This window comes from Balaenoptera borealis (genome assembly GCF_965194805.1).
Source record: "Balaenoptera borealis genome assembly, chromosome: 8".
NCBI lineage: Eukaryota > Metazoa > Chordata > Mammalia > Artiodactyla > Balaenopteridae > Balaenoptera > Balaenoptera borealis.
The window spans coordinates 82080056-82092456 of NC_138865.1; the positions used below are offsets into that span (position 1 = coordinate 82080056).

General features: G+C 39.0%; 1 protein-coding gene across 10 annotated transcripts in view; it reads left to right on the forward strand.

Annotated features, from left to right (window-relative positions):
• Positions 1 to 12401, forward strand: part of TLE4 (TLE family member 4, transcriptional corepressor) — a 147390-nt gene that overhangs the window by 48553 nt on the left and 86436 nt on the right. The window lies entirely within an intron of this gene.

The following is a 12401-nucleotide window of genomic DNA, read 5'->3' on the forward strand; positions in this document are numbered from 1 at the left end:
AAATTCAAATTGCTGAGTGAAGATGCGGATAAGGGTCGCCTGATAATCAATCTGAAGTGAAGATATTGCTTCAATTATGCCTCTGTCTTTTAACAAGGAAATCAGAACTCTGGGATGGCTGCCGATGGTGGTGGAGCAATAGTCTGATTGCAGCTTGTTTTTAATGGGCTATTTTGAGCTCTATTTTGTGTCCCTCTGACCACAAGAAAATACCAGTAGTAAATTAGAAGACATAATAAATGGAAAAGAGTAACCTTTATTTCCTCAGAAGTGCCCCTTGGAAAGAAGAGGCTGAATCAGAACAAGCCATGTAGAGACTCGTTTGTTGTATATTTTCTGTGTTCGGGGGGTGGTGGAGAGATGAGAGATGAATACATTTCACAATTAGTTTTTATTTCCAAAAATTCCAGAAAACGGCAGTATAAAAATTTCTTTTTTTAACGTTGAGAAAGCTTTAATTTTAAAGTTAGTGTATATGTATATACCAGCTGTGTTTGCTTGAAGCACACGTTGTATTCCTTTTGGGATATACTTCGATTACCGAATCTCCCAAGGTCACTAGGGATAGGACCTCCTTTCCTCACCCGCTATACAGTCTGCTGTCGAAGGAGAGAATACGTGGGCGAGGACCTATAGGAGAGCTGCCTGGGTCATTTCTGGCTTGGTGTTTATTTTTGTATGAACTGCTAAAATACACGTAGCCATCCTACCTTATGTCTGGTTGGCAGCCCTTTCTAGGAAAACAGAATGCTTTTATGTTTCTTTTTTGAGTCTTATTAGTTACTGTCGGTACAGTGGTGAGATTAATCTAAATCAAAAACACATTGTTTTGTGTTGAATGTTGCTTAAAAATATGAGGGAAGATGTATAAGCAGAACAAGTTCCCTTTGATCACATCAAGTATATTTTTAATACTGTTTTATATCTATTTCATTTACATACTTTGTTTTGAATGGGATGGCAAGATGGCCTTTTCTCAGGGAGAAGATGATTTATTAGACTGTAGCCGAGTAACTGACAGACATATTGTGTATATATGGATTTAATTATTAAAACAAAGCTAATTTAATTTGGTGACCTAAAAACTTATTTGAAGAACTAACTTAGAGCTGCATGCTATCAAAGCAGCGTGTGCTGTAGTTGGTGGATCTGGTGGCAGTTCCAAGTTATTTGTATCTGAGCAGTAAATGGAATCAAAATCACATAATCTGACTGTTCTGCAAAACAGATTGCAGAAATAGAAAAAACAAACCCAGCAGATTTAGGGAGCCACAAACCAAGTGAGAAGGAAAGAGCCCCATTACACCCCAACTCGCTTGATGCATTTCTGTGGCTGCTGTTCTTGGTCTCTGTTTCAGCCCTGCTTAGTGCCTTGTGTCCAGTAGTTTTCAGTTGTAACATTGTGGAACTTTAAATGCACCTGCTGTTCTGTGTCTGGTTAGGCATGGCTGTGTTGTGAGGTGGTGGTATTTTGACCTGCTACCAAAAGTGATGAGAGGTCAATTTTAGATTTTTGTGACTTGATTTTTAGGTAGTCGTCAGTGATTTTCTGCACCCAGGGAATGAAAGTTTTCCTCCTGAGAGGCAAAGACCCACCTAAGCCCCTGCAGAGCTTCATTTATTTCTCACTGCGTATGTGTCTGTTTTATATGTAGGCACACCATCCAGACAAGCGCAAATGTTGCCAAATTTAATGAAATCTGATGAAGCACCTTTTTAACTCTGCAGTATTATTCTACCTTCGTTGGTAAATGAGCCAAACCAGTGATCCATGCAGTTTAAATGCAAAAAGCTGAAGTGAGCCCGAAACCTGGAGAGGCGGCTTGTTCTCTTGACAGTAAGCTAGTTGTGTTTAATGGAATGAAACACAGTTATAATGATTTCTTTCACAGGTCATGTTCAGTTTAAAACTGTTGATAGATTGAAATAAGTTAAATATCATTTATCTTTTATTTATAGGGAAAAAAACCCCAGGAAAATGCCTGTGTTGTTTTCTATAGTTAATATTTTGTGTTTTGTTTTGAATTGTTCGTAGTTCACATTTCCTTGAAGCTTGCCCGGAGTTCCCCCAAATGGGCTGTGGGAGCGTTATGCATCTAGTTAGATCTTGTCATGTGTCCTGCTAGCCACTGTGTTTTTAAATTAGAATCTCTGTAAGATCACACTGTTGGAACAACACACAAATTGTAGTTTTAAATCAGTAATACGATCTAATTAGAAATGATGTTTTCATTTCCTGTATTATTAAATTGAGTCATCTGACTATCTTAAAATGCTTTTAAAATCCATTACACTATATAATCAGCACATGCTGTGTGAATGTGGTTATGTTTAATAAAGGAGGCTAAGTTGGAACCTCATAAGAATTTCACCAAAGAAACTACCATTAAGAAAAAAGTTCTGTTGGTACAAACATCGGAAAAGAAAATGTTTGGCTTGTAAAAATAGAAAATGGGGTTCCTTTGGATTCCTTCCCCCTCTTTTTTAACCTCTTTGAGGAAAGAAATGATAGAAATGTGCATTTTTTAAAAAAGCACACCCCCTTAAAAAATCCTTAAGAACAGGTATGCCATGGTGTTGTAGGAAAATGCAGTTTAGCACAAGAAATGCTGAACCTCAATTTTTAGCAGTGACATTTTAATGATAGGAAGTCTGCAGAATTATTTGCCATCAATTGTAAAGGCAATAACAAGCCTTGGTGGTTTTTCACACTCTCTGTGTTAAGTGCTTTCAGAATGACAGCGTAAACTGTGTTAGAGAACTCCAAGGAAGTAAAACTGATTAAAATGTTCATGCTTGAATGGTGCTGATGGAATAGTTCATTTGGACTTTCTCTACCTCCTGCAGCTCAAGCTGAAATATTAAAATTCAGTGGATTTAAATCTCTCTCCTCTCAGCTCAGGAAAAAAACATTACATTTTAATAGGTTTTAAACCCATAATTCATTGGTTTGGAGCAGCACTATTAAATCTATTTAAATATTACTTGTATTACTAAGGCAATGATTTAAATGACTATGCCTTTACCATTCTATGTGTTTGAGTTAGTTTAAAAAAAGAAAGACAATACCCTTGGGGTTTTTTTCCTTCCTCTTAGCATTTTGTTTTATTGTCCTTGTCCTATGATTGGCCCTTAAATTGTGTGTGTGTGTACACATATATGCATTTTAGATTGGCATTCAGGCACAAGGTCTTGCAGTATGACAGTTTTAAAATGGTATGTCCCTCTTTTTCCATTATAGATTTAAAAACAGCCATTTTAAGTTTCAGAGGCATTTAGATCCACCATCGTGATAATTTCCCTTGTTATCTTTATAAACTAATTAGCCATTAGGCAAAAAAGCTGAAAGATATAAATATGTGTATATATTAAAACGTGTGTATATGTGTTTTCCCCACCATTACATCACAGCCTCTAATAGCACAAAGTTTGAAATAAAAATACAACTTCACTTTTTTGACAAAAGCAAAAATGTGTGAAGTATCTGAGAGCCGTATTTTATCTCTTCTGTGTTTGCTAATAAAGGGCTTTCCAGAGGTATTCTTAATTTTGCAGAAGTTGTACTCTTCACCCCTTTTGGGCACAGATATCCTGCAGTGCAGAAACGGTGTTGTCCTTCCCTGGCCCACCTCATACCCTCCTTATCTGCCTTTCTCTCTAGTGATCGCCACTACAACATGTTTTCTGTGGCTTGACAACGCCTCCCCTCAGCTGCACTGGGAAGCTCTTTCATTTCCCCAGTGCGTTTTGTGGGGAATCCACTGCTCACTTCGGCGTGTGCAGCGTGGAGGGGTGAGGGGGTTTCTTGTCTCCATGGGGTCGTCCTGGGCTCATACGTAAACAGTCAGTGGAGCGCTCCCCTCCGGACCCTTTGGCGGGCGACTTTGAGATGCTTTCCGCGTACAGTCCTTCACAGAGGGGTCCCCGCAGGATGGAGTTCAGTTGCCTAAAGTAGTGATCAGCTACCTTGTTTTGAGTTTTTCCCTCCTTCCCTGATCACTTTCTTCAGGCCCCACTCCTGTTTTGGAATCATTTTTCCCGATTAACTGCAGCCAAGCCCCGTCCCTCCGCTTTCCTGGAGAATCTGAGACGCTCAGTATTTGACCTCATAGGCCTCGAGCTCTTAAGGTGACTTTCTGGTGTAGGTAAGCAATTGAACTCATGTGCTACAATCATAGTTTGTTGTGAGTTCTGTGCATAAAACATTTTCTTCAACGTCTCAGCTTTTACACTGTTTTTTAAATGACTACTTTTCAGTGAACTTACAGGTGAGCTTCCCTCTCTTGTTGTTCTGATTACTATCGGTATTTTCTAAATGTGTATTATATGGAATAAACTTAAAAACAAGCTATAAAATAGATTTCTGTTATATCAGAGATTTTTATTCCAGCTTTGTTACTGTCTTTACTCAACAGTGTGCCTGGAGCTTAAAGACTTTATAAAATATGCCGGCCACTGACTACATGATGTACGTAGAGTGGTGGGATAAGGGTTGGGGGTGGAGAGCGGAGGCTGGTTTTCTGCAGTTGTGGGGCTTTGCTTACCTGCTCATCTAATCCAAAGAAAGCAGTTTTAACGTTGTTCTACACATTCCTCTATCTTATATTGGTATGTGTGCCCCTCACTTTTGGTTGTTTTTTTATTTTTATTTTTTTAACTTGTTCATTTACTGTGGATCAGGGGACTGTGTTATTGAGTGATGTAGTCATAATCTTATCTTTGTGCTCTAATTTGATGAGGCTCTAAGAGGCAGTAATTTCCCTTCTCTCATATCAAAGACTCTCATATACTTAAGTAATTTTTAAACCCTGTCTCTACTTCAGAACTCCCTAATAAACCTAGATGAAGAACAGGATTTCTAATTTGTGCTTACTTTGTACACTCTGTTAATTTCTGTTACAAAGCTTCTCTAGAAGAAGTTTCTAGAAGCTAGTCAGTTTTGTTTGTTCTTAGTTGTTGCTAACCTGCAGTGCTACCGTTTTGCTCCTGTTGAAGGGGGAGCCCTCTTTCCCTCCTTCCCCCTAATAAATGCGTTTCCATAGCTCCTGGTAGATTCAAGCGCACAGTGTTACCGGGAGCTGCACAATGTGTCTGGGTGGGTGCATCTGACTTAGCTTAAAGCATGTGGGCTTTGGGCTTCCACTAAGAAGAAAGTGGAGTTTCCCAGAGCTGTGCATCTGCATTTCATTCACACCAGTGCACAGCAGGCAGAGCCTGTGTAGGGGTCCAGAGGACTGGTTGGGAAGTGTTACACAGAAAAGCAGGTTTCACTCAAGGCAGCTTGCAAGTTTGCATGTTGTTATCCCTTTTTTATTGGTTAGTGTGGTGGTTTTTTGTTTTTTTTATTTGTTCCCATTTTGCTTCCCCTTTTCTAGTTCTCTTACTGACTTCTTCCCAGTAATGTTTCTACAAGCAACATCACCAACTCCCATCTAGCCAGACCTTTTCCCGCGTGGACCCAACCTGCCTTGTGTCCCTCAAAGCTGGGAGAGAGGAGGCAGGCTCCCGCCAAACAGGCAATTAAAGGATTGATGACTTAGGCTACGTTTTAAGGGCTGTTGGTGTGTGTTCTCCTCAAAGCTCCCTAGCACATCAGTCAAATATGCACAAATGCATTTGTGATCTTATCTCCTAAGGACTTTCGTGAAAAGGTTAGAACCTTTTATAGAATACTAAGAATGATTTAATGATTACATCTACTCATTCATTTGTTCATTCATTCGTTGCAGCCCATTAAAGGGGCACATTTAAATATTTTTTAGTGTTTCCTGAAACATATTCTGAAATGATCCTCAGATTACATTTAAATCATCTTACTAAGGTTTTGGTGTTTGTAAGCTTTCTGGTTTTACATTTTACTACACATAAATCAACCTTAATTAGCACATTTTAATTTCAGTAAAACTTTAGTGTCCAAGGATAGCAGAATAAGGAGAAACAGGTAATAGAAAACTTGGTAAAAATGAGGCTGCATGCATTTATAAATTTGTATTTTTTTTATTTGGAATTGGGAGCAATACATATTCATTATTAATATTCTGTATATTTTTAAAGATTTATCAAGGTATAATTTACATAAAGTAAAATTTACTCTTTCTAGCTTATACTTCTGTGAGTTTGACAACCCAGTATAAGTCATGTGACTGCCACCACTATCAAGGTACAGAAGTTTTCTCTCCTGCCTTGCCCTGCCTCCCCAAATTCCTTTGTTTTTTGTAGTCAGTCCTTTTCCCTACCCCAGTCCCTGGCAACTGCCCATGATGTTTTTTCTCCCAAAGTGAGCCTTTTTGAGAATGTCATATAAATGGAATTAGGCACTATGTAGCTTTTTGAGTTTTCATCTTCAGTTAGCATGATGCATTTGAGGTTTGTCTGTGTGGTTGCCTGTATCAGCAGTTAGTGCCTTTGTATAGCTGAATAATATTCCAGTATGGGTATACCAGTTTATGCAGCCATTCACCCCTTGAAGGACGGTTGGGTTGTCTCCAGGTTTTGGTGTTTGTGAATAAAGCCTGAGTAAATATTAACATACAGAATTTTGTAAATTTTGTAAGTTTTCCCCTAGAAGTGGGATTGCTGAGTTATATGGTTAGTGTATGTTTAAAGTAACTGACACACTGTTTCCCAAAATGACCATACTGTTTTTCAGTCTCACTAATATGTATGAGAGAACCTTTTTTCCACATCCTCACTAGCACTTGGAATGGTAGGTTTTGGGAGTTTTTAGCCATTTCTGATACGTGTATAGTGGTACTTGTGTTTTTGTGCATTTCCATAATAGCGAGTGATGTTGAGTGTCTTTTTATGTGCTTCTTTGCCATCTCTGTATCTTCTTCGGTAAGTATCTGCTCAAATCTTTGCCTATTTTTCTTGAGTCAGTTATTTTTTTTTTAATCAAGTACTTTGAAATTTTAAAAAAATATTCTGGACGTATGTACTTTATTTTGCAAATATTTTCTCCCAATCTGTAGTCATCCTTTAATTTTTTTTTTTTGATAATGTCTTTTGACGAGCAGAAGTTTTGAACATTGATGAAGTCTAATTTATGAATTTTTTTTCTTTAAAGTCCTAACTTTTGACTCCTGTTGGTTCTCAGTAATCTCTGCCTCACCCACAACCACAAATATTTTCTCTTAGGTTTTCTTCTAAAAGCTTTATGTTTAGACCCATGATCCAGTTTGAGTTAATTTTTGTTTATGGTGTGAGATACAGGGATATGGGTTGAGTTTCTTTTCTTTTTCTTTCCTTTTTTATTTTCCCCCCCCTAGATGGACATTCGATTCAGTTGTTCCAGCACCGTTTGTTGAAAAGACTGTCTTTTCTCCATTCAATTGCTGTGCATCATTGTCGAAAATCTATTGACTATATTGTGTGGGGTCCATTTTCTGGACTTTATTTTGTTCCATTAAACTGGGTGTCTGTTTTTTTTGCTAATGACATGCTGTCTTGATTTTTGTAACTTTCGTTATTGCTATTCCCCATTCCGGGTTTTTTGTTTGTGTTTCTTTTCTTGGTTGCCTTCTTTCCAGTACCCCTCAGAACTCAGGTCCTTAACTGTCAGTATCCAAGAGACTGGCTGATGGAGGAAAGGGAAGAATCCAAGCTCAATAGAACAACTTTCTCTCATTTAAAAAATGGTGTCAAAAAAAAAAATGGTGTCTGTTGTGCCTCTAGACTGTTCTCTTAAGGGTGACTGCTTCTGCCATCTCCCCCTGGTCCTGGATACTCCTGCTAGTCTCCAGCAGCTTCCTCCTGATAGAGTTTCTTGTTTGTGCATTTGTCTTTCTGTTCTTCATTCTGTACACAGCAGCCAGAATGATCTTCTTCTGAAATATAAATTGGATCTGTTTGGTCCCCGGCTTAAAGCCTGTCTCTGATGGCTGCCCATTTTGCTTAGCATGAAGTCTGAATTTCTTACCATGACCCACAAGTCTCTGTGTGTGCTGACCCTTCACCCACCTCTCTGATTTCACATACCCCTCACTCGATTCATGTGACTTTTAGCTACATTGGTCTCTTTCTTCTGTCCCTGGATATCCCAGGCATCTTCTTGACTGAGGGATTGTGCACCAGCTCTTCTACCTTCTAGAACCCCCATCCTCCATGTCTTGACATGGTCTTCCTCATGTGCCTCTTTAAAATCTCAGCTCACTGTTTACAGTAGCCAGGACATGGAAGCAACCTAAGTGTCCATCGACAGATGAATGGATAAAGAAGATGTGGCACATGTGTACGATGGAATATTACTCAGCCATAAAAAGAAACGAAATTGAATTATTTATAATGAGGTAGATGGACCTAGAGACTGTCATACAGAGTGAAGTAAGTCAGAAAGAGAAAAACAAATATCATATGCTAACACATATATATGGGATCTAAAAAAAAAAAAGGGTTCTGAAGAACCTGGGGGCAGGACAGGAATAAAGACACAGACATAGAGAATGGACTTGAGGACATGGGGAGAGGGAAGGGTAAGCTGGGACGAAGTGAGAGAGTGGCATGGACATATATACACTACCAAGTGTAAAATAGATAGCTAGTGGGAAGCAGCCGCATAGCACAGGGAGATCACAGGGAGATCAGCTCCGTGCTTTGTGACCACCTAGAGGGGTGGGATAGGGAGGGTGGGAGGGAGGGAGACGCAAGAGGGAGGGGATATGGGGATATATGTATACGTATAGCTGATTCACTTTGTTATACAGCACAAACTAACACACCATTGTAAAGCAATTATACTCCAACAAAGATGTTAAAAAAAAAAAATTAAGATCTCAGCTCAGATGTTATCTCCTGAGAAAGGACTTCCCTGGCTGGCAGATTTTAGTAGCTCTTTCACCCAGTTCATTCTCTGTACAGTAGCCTGTTTTATTTTCCTCAGAGCATTTACCATTTATTTGTTTATGTGTGTGTTAATTTCCCTTCAGTAGCAGGTGGGATCTTGTTCCCTTTTATAGCCTGGTGCCTAGAACAATATGTAGCTCATCATTTTCAATAAATATTTGTATAATAGATACTCAGTAACTGTTTAGTAAACATGCAATAATTTATTATATTTAATAAATATTTGTTAAATGAACAAATATTCTATTTTGACCTATTTTTGCATTTTGATTTTTTGTCCCACAATTTTGAGCCAAGGTTGAGAGGAAGGAAGCGTGGACTGGTAGGAATACATACACAATCCTGGGTGTCACTTGTAGTGTGATCTTAGGAATTTCATTTAAAAGTTTTTTCACCTGTAGAATGCAGGACTGGAGCTGATAGCAGCTAAAGTGCTATCCAGTTTTCTAATATTGTATGGTTTGTAAACCTATTTGTTTTGATGACTCTGGAATTTTTATTTTAAAACTTGGGGGCCTTTTGTGTCACAGTTATTTCTCTAGGTTTACATCCCTAGCCTTATATTCTTTTCCCTAAGGGAGTAATTAAAAATAGCAAGCATTTATCGACTATTTGCTTTGTGTTAGTACTGTGCTTAGCATTTGTAGACATTATTTTGTTTAAGCTTCATATCAACCCCATGAGGAAGGGAGTATTATTGTCCCAGCTTTACCAATAATGAAACCAAGCCTCTGAAGGGGTAAGTAGTTTTTTCTGAAGGCCACACAGGGAGGAAGTGACAGAACTGGGAACCAAACTTAGACCGACTTCAGAGCTCACACATTTAACCATTCTGTTACACTTGTCCCTTATTTGTTCCCTTGACTCTGTTCTTTCTTTTACACTGGGATCAATAGGCTGTTTATCCTGAGATCCATTATAGTATTGTACAGTGTTTAGGGTCCAGAGCTCAATAAGGGAAGTGAAATTGGTTGTGCTTGATGCACATAGTAATTGGTTAGCCTAAGTTGAAGTGTATACTAGCTCCACCTATCAGTTGGATACTCCTGACTCATACTGTGTTTCTTCCTGCTTTTTGTAACTTACTGTCATATGTAAGAATCAGAAGTTATCATAAACACCAGTACCAAGACAGGTATTTTTAACCTGGGTCCTTGGATCTTCTTGGGTTTCATGCTTGGTTATCAGGCTGTCCATTAGCTCCCTGAAATGTTGGCAGAATTGTGTGTGTTGGGGGTGTGTGGAGGATGTACATTGTCCAGAGGAGAAATTCTGGTCTTACGTTCACATAGGGTCTCATGACAAAAAATGTTTGAGCCTGCACCTTACCAAGAATCGAACTGCACAAGATCCTGACATAGTACAATACTTGTTGGAATGTGTGTAGACAGAAGGCAGTTGTCTATAGCATTATAAGGAGACATTGCTGCATAATTGTTCAGAAACCTGGAAATCAGAAGTTTACACTGAATTTGTTTCTGAATAGTGCCCCGGGGATGAGGGAGTTTCTTGAACTATTGGCGGGTTAAAAACAACAACAACAACAAAAAACTGCATTATGTTGATACTGTCATAGGTATTACGGAAAATAAGTTAACCACATTAAACATTTAATCTTGAACAACTAATGATAATGATTGCTTGGGATATTTTTTGTATTAAGAGGTATTAACTGGAGCTAGCAGCTGCCTTCACATAGTTGTATCAAAAGAAAATACAGGCAAGTAAGTATTTCAGAATACTTTTGTTAGTCTCCTGTTCATACATGTACCTTTTAAAGGCCTGGGGCACAATGATGACTAAGAACTGGTCCCTGCCTCTTGGTCCCTGTGTTCATGATTTCGTGGGAGAGGTAGATCCATAGATGGATGAATCGTGTTTATACAAAGTTATGAACCAAGCACATGGGGACACCGGATGGGGTAGCAGTTACCCATTGAAAGCAAAAGCCTGAGGGTAAGCTAATTATAGGCAGTAGTGGGTGACAGAGGGGGATAGCTGCTGGAGGACCACACAAAGGGCAGGGACCAGTAAGGGGGGACATAAAGCACAGGGATTGCCAATACATTTGGGGGAGTCCTGTTCTTGAAATTATAAATTATCTTATTCTCTTATGATAAACTGTACTTTTTCTTCATTTCTCCATCTTGAGAAAATCTTACTTGTGAATAACACTACTTCATGGGATATATTAATATTGCAAACTTAAATAATGCTGTTGACCTAATAAGCAAGAGCTAGAGCTAACCCCGTGCCCCAAACCTTTAAGTAAAACTTAATGGCATGTTCTTGAATCGTTTTGAAGGCAGCTCCGTGGCTATTCTGCCTTTGTGATTCTCATGCATTTTTTTCCCCTTGGTAGATTCCGATAAAGGGGGAGAGTTTATCTTGGTGCTCAGGTTGTCTTCTGTGACTAACAGGGACAGTGCCACTGTGATCCCGAAGCAAAGTGGCAGTCGTGTATTTTTTTTTATTTTCCCAGATGTTTCTGGGTTGATCCAAAGCAATTTATAGACACAGCTCTGTATAAGTTAATATCTGGGAAAAGAAACTGTTGAGGGCAGGAGAACAATTTAAGCTGCTGTCTACCTGGATTGAAAACTCAGAGGCTGTTTTGGGGTTCCTTTCAACTCATATCCTCAGATGGCCCACGAGCAAAGGTAATGTCAAGGCAGGCTTTGTTGGTTGTTTCTTGCAGGCTGAACCTACCTCCTACTGTGGCTAAAACATCCAGGTGCTCTGTCCAGCCTTCCTCACAGATGAGCGGTGGGCATGTGACCCTGTCCAGGTCAAGGAGATGTAAAGAAATGCCTTTGTCTCCTTAACGAAAGACCCATAAAGAGAAAATTGCCCTCTTTCCGTGCTTGACCATGGTTGTGTGAGGATGAGTTAATGTTCAGTTCTGCAGCAGCCATCCTGGGGGACATGGGATATGAGAGAGGTCAGGAGAACCAGAGATGCTGACCCAGAGCCTTGATACTGCCGCCATCCAGCCGAGCCTGGACTTGTTGTGCGAGTAATAAAAACCCCTATTATTTAGGCCACTTTTATTTGGGTATTCTGTAACTTGCAGAGGAACTGTCTTAAGTGATACATTGCTAAACCATGGTGACTCTCCATACATATCTCAAAATTGGAAACAGCCTAACCTTTAACCAGTTGGGAGACTAGTTAAGTGAACTCTCATATCTATACAGTGGCATGTATTGTACAGCCATTAGGAGTGATATAGTCAAAGCCTTATTTAGGGGTATGGGAAAATGTTCTTTGATATGCTGAATAGGAAAGGAAGCATTTAACAAGACAGCATGATGTTATTTTTGTTTAAAAATGCTTATATATGCATTGAAAAAATGCTGGATGGGCTCATCAACATTATAGTTTTGTTTGGCTGGTAGGATTATGCGTGACTTTCAATTTCTTTCCATTCTGCTTGTCTTCGTTATTCATAAAACTTTTCTAATCTTAAAAAAGCTATAAATGTGAACCTAAAACTACTCTATAAAAATATTAATTAAAAAATTGTAAAACAAGATTGTATTTGTAGGCCTATTTCTCCT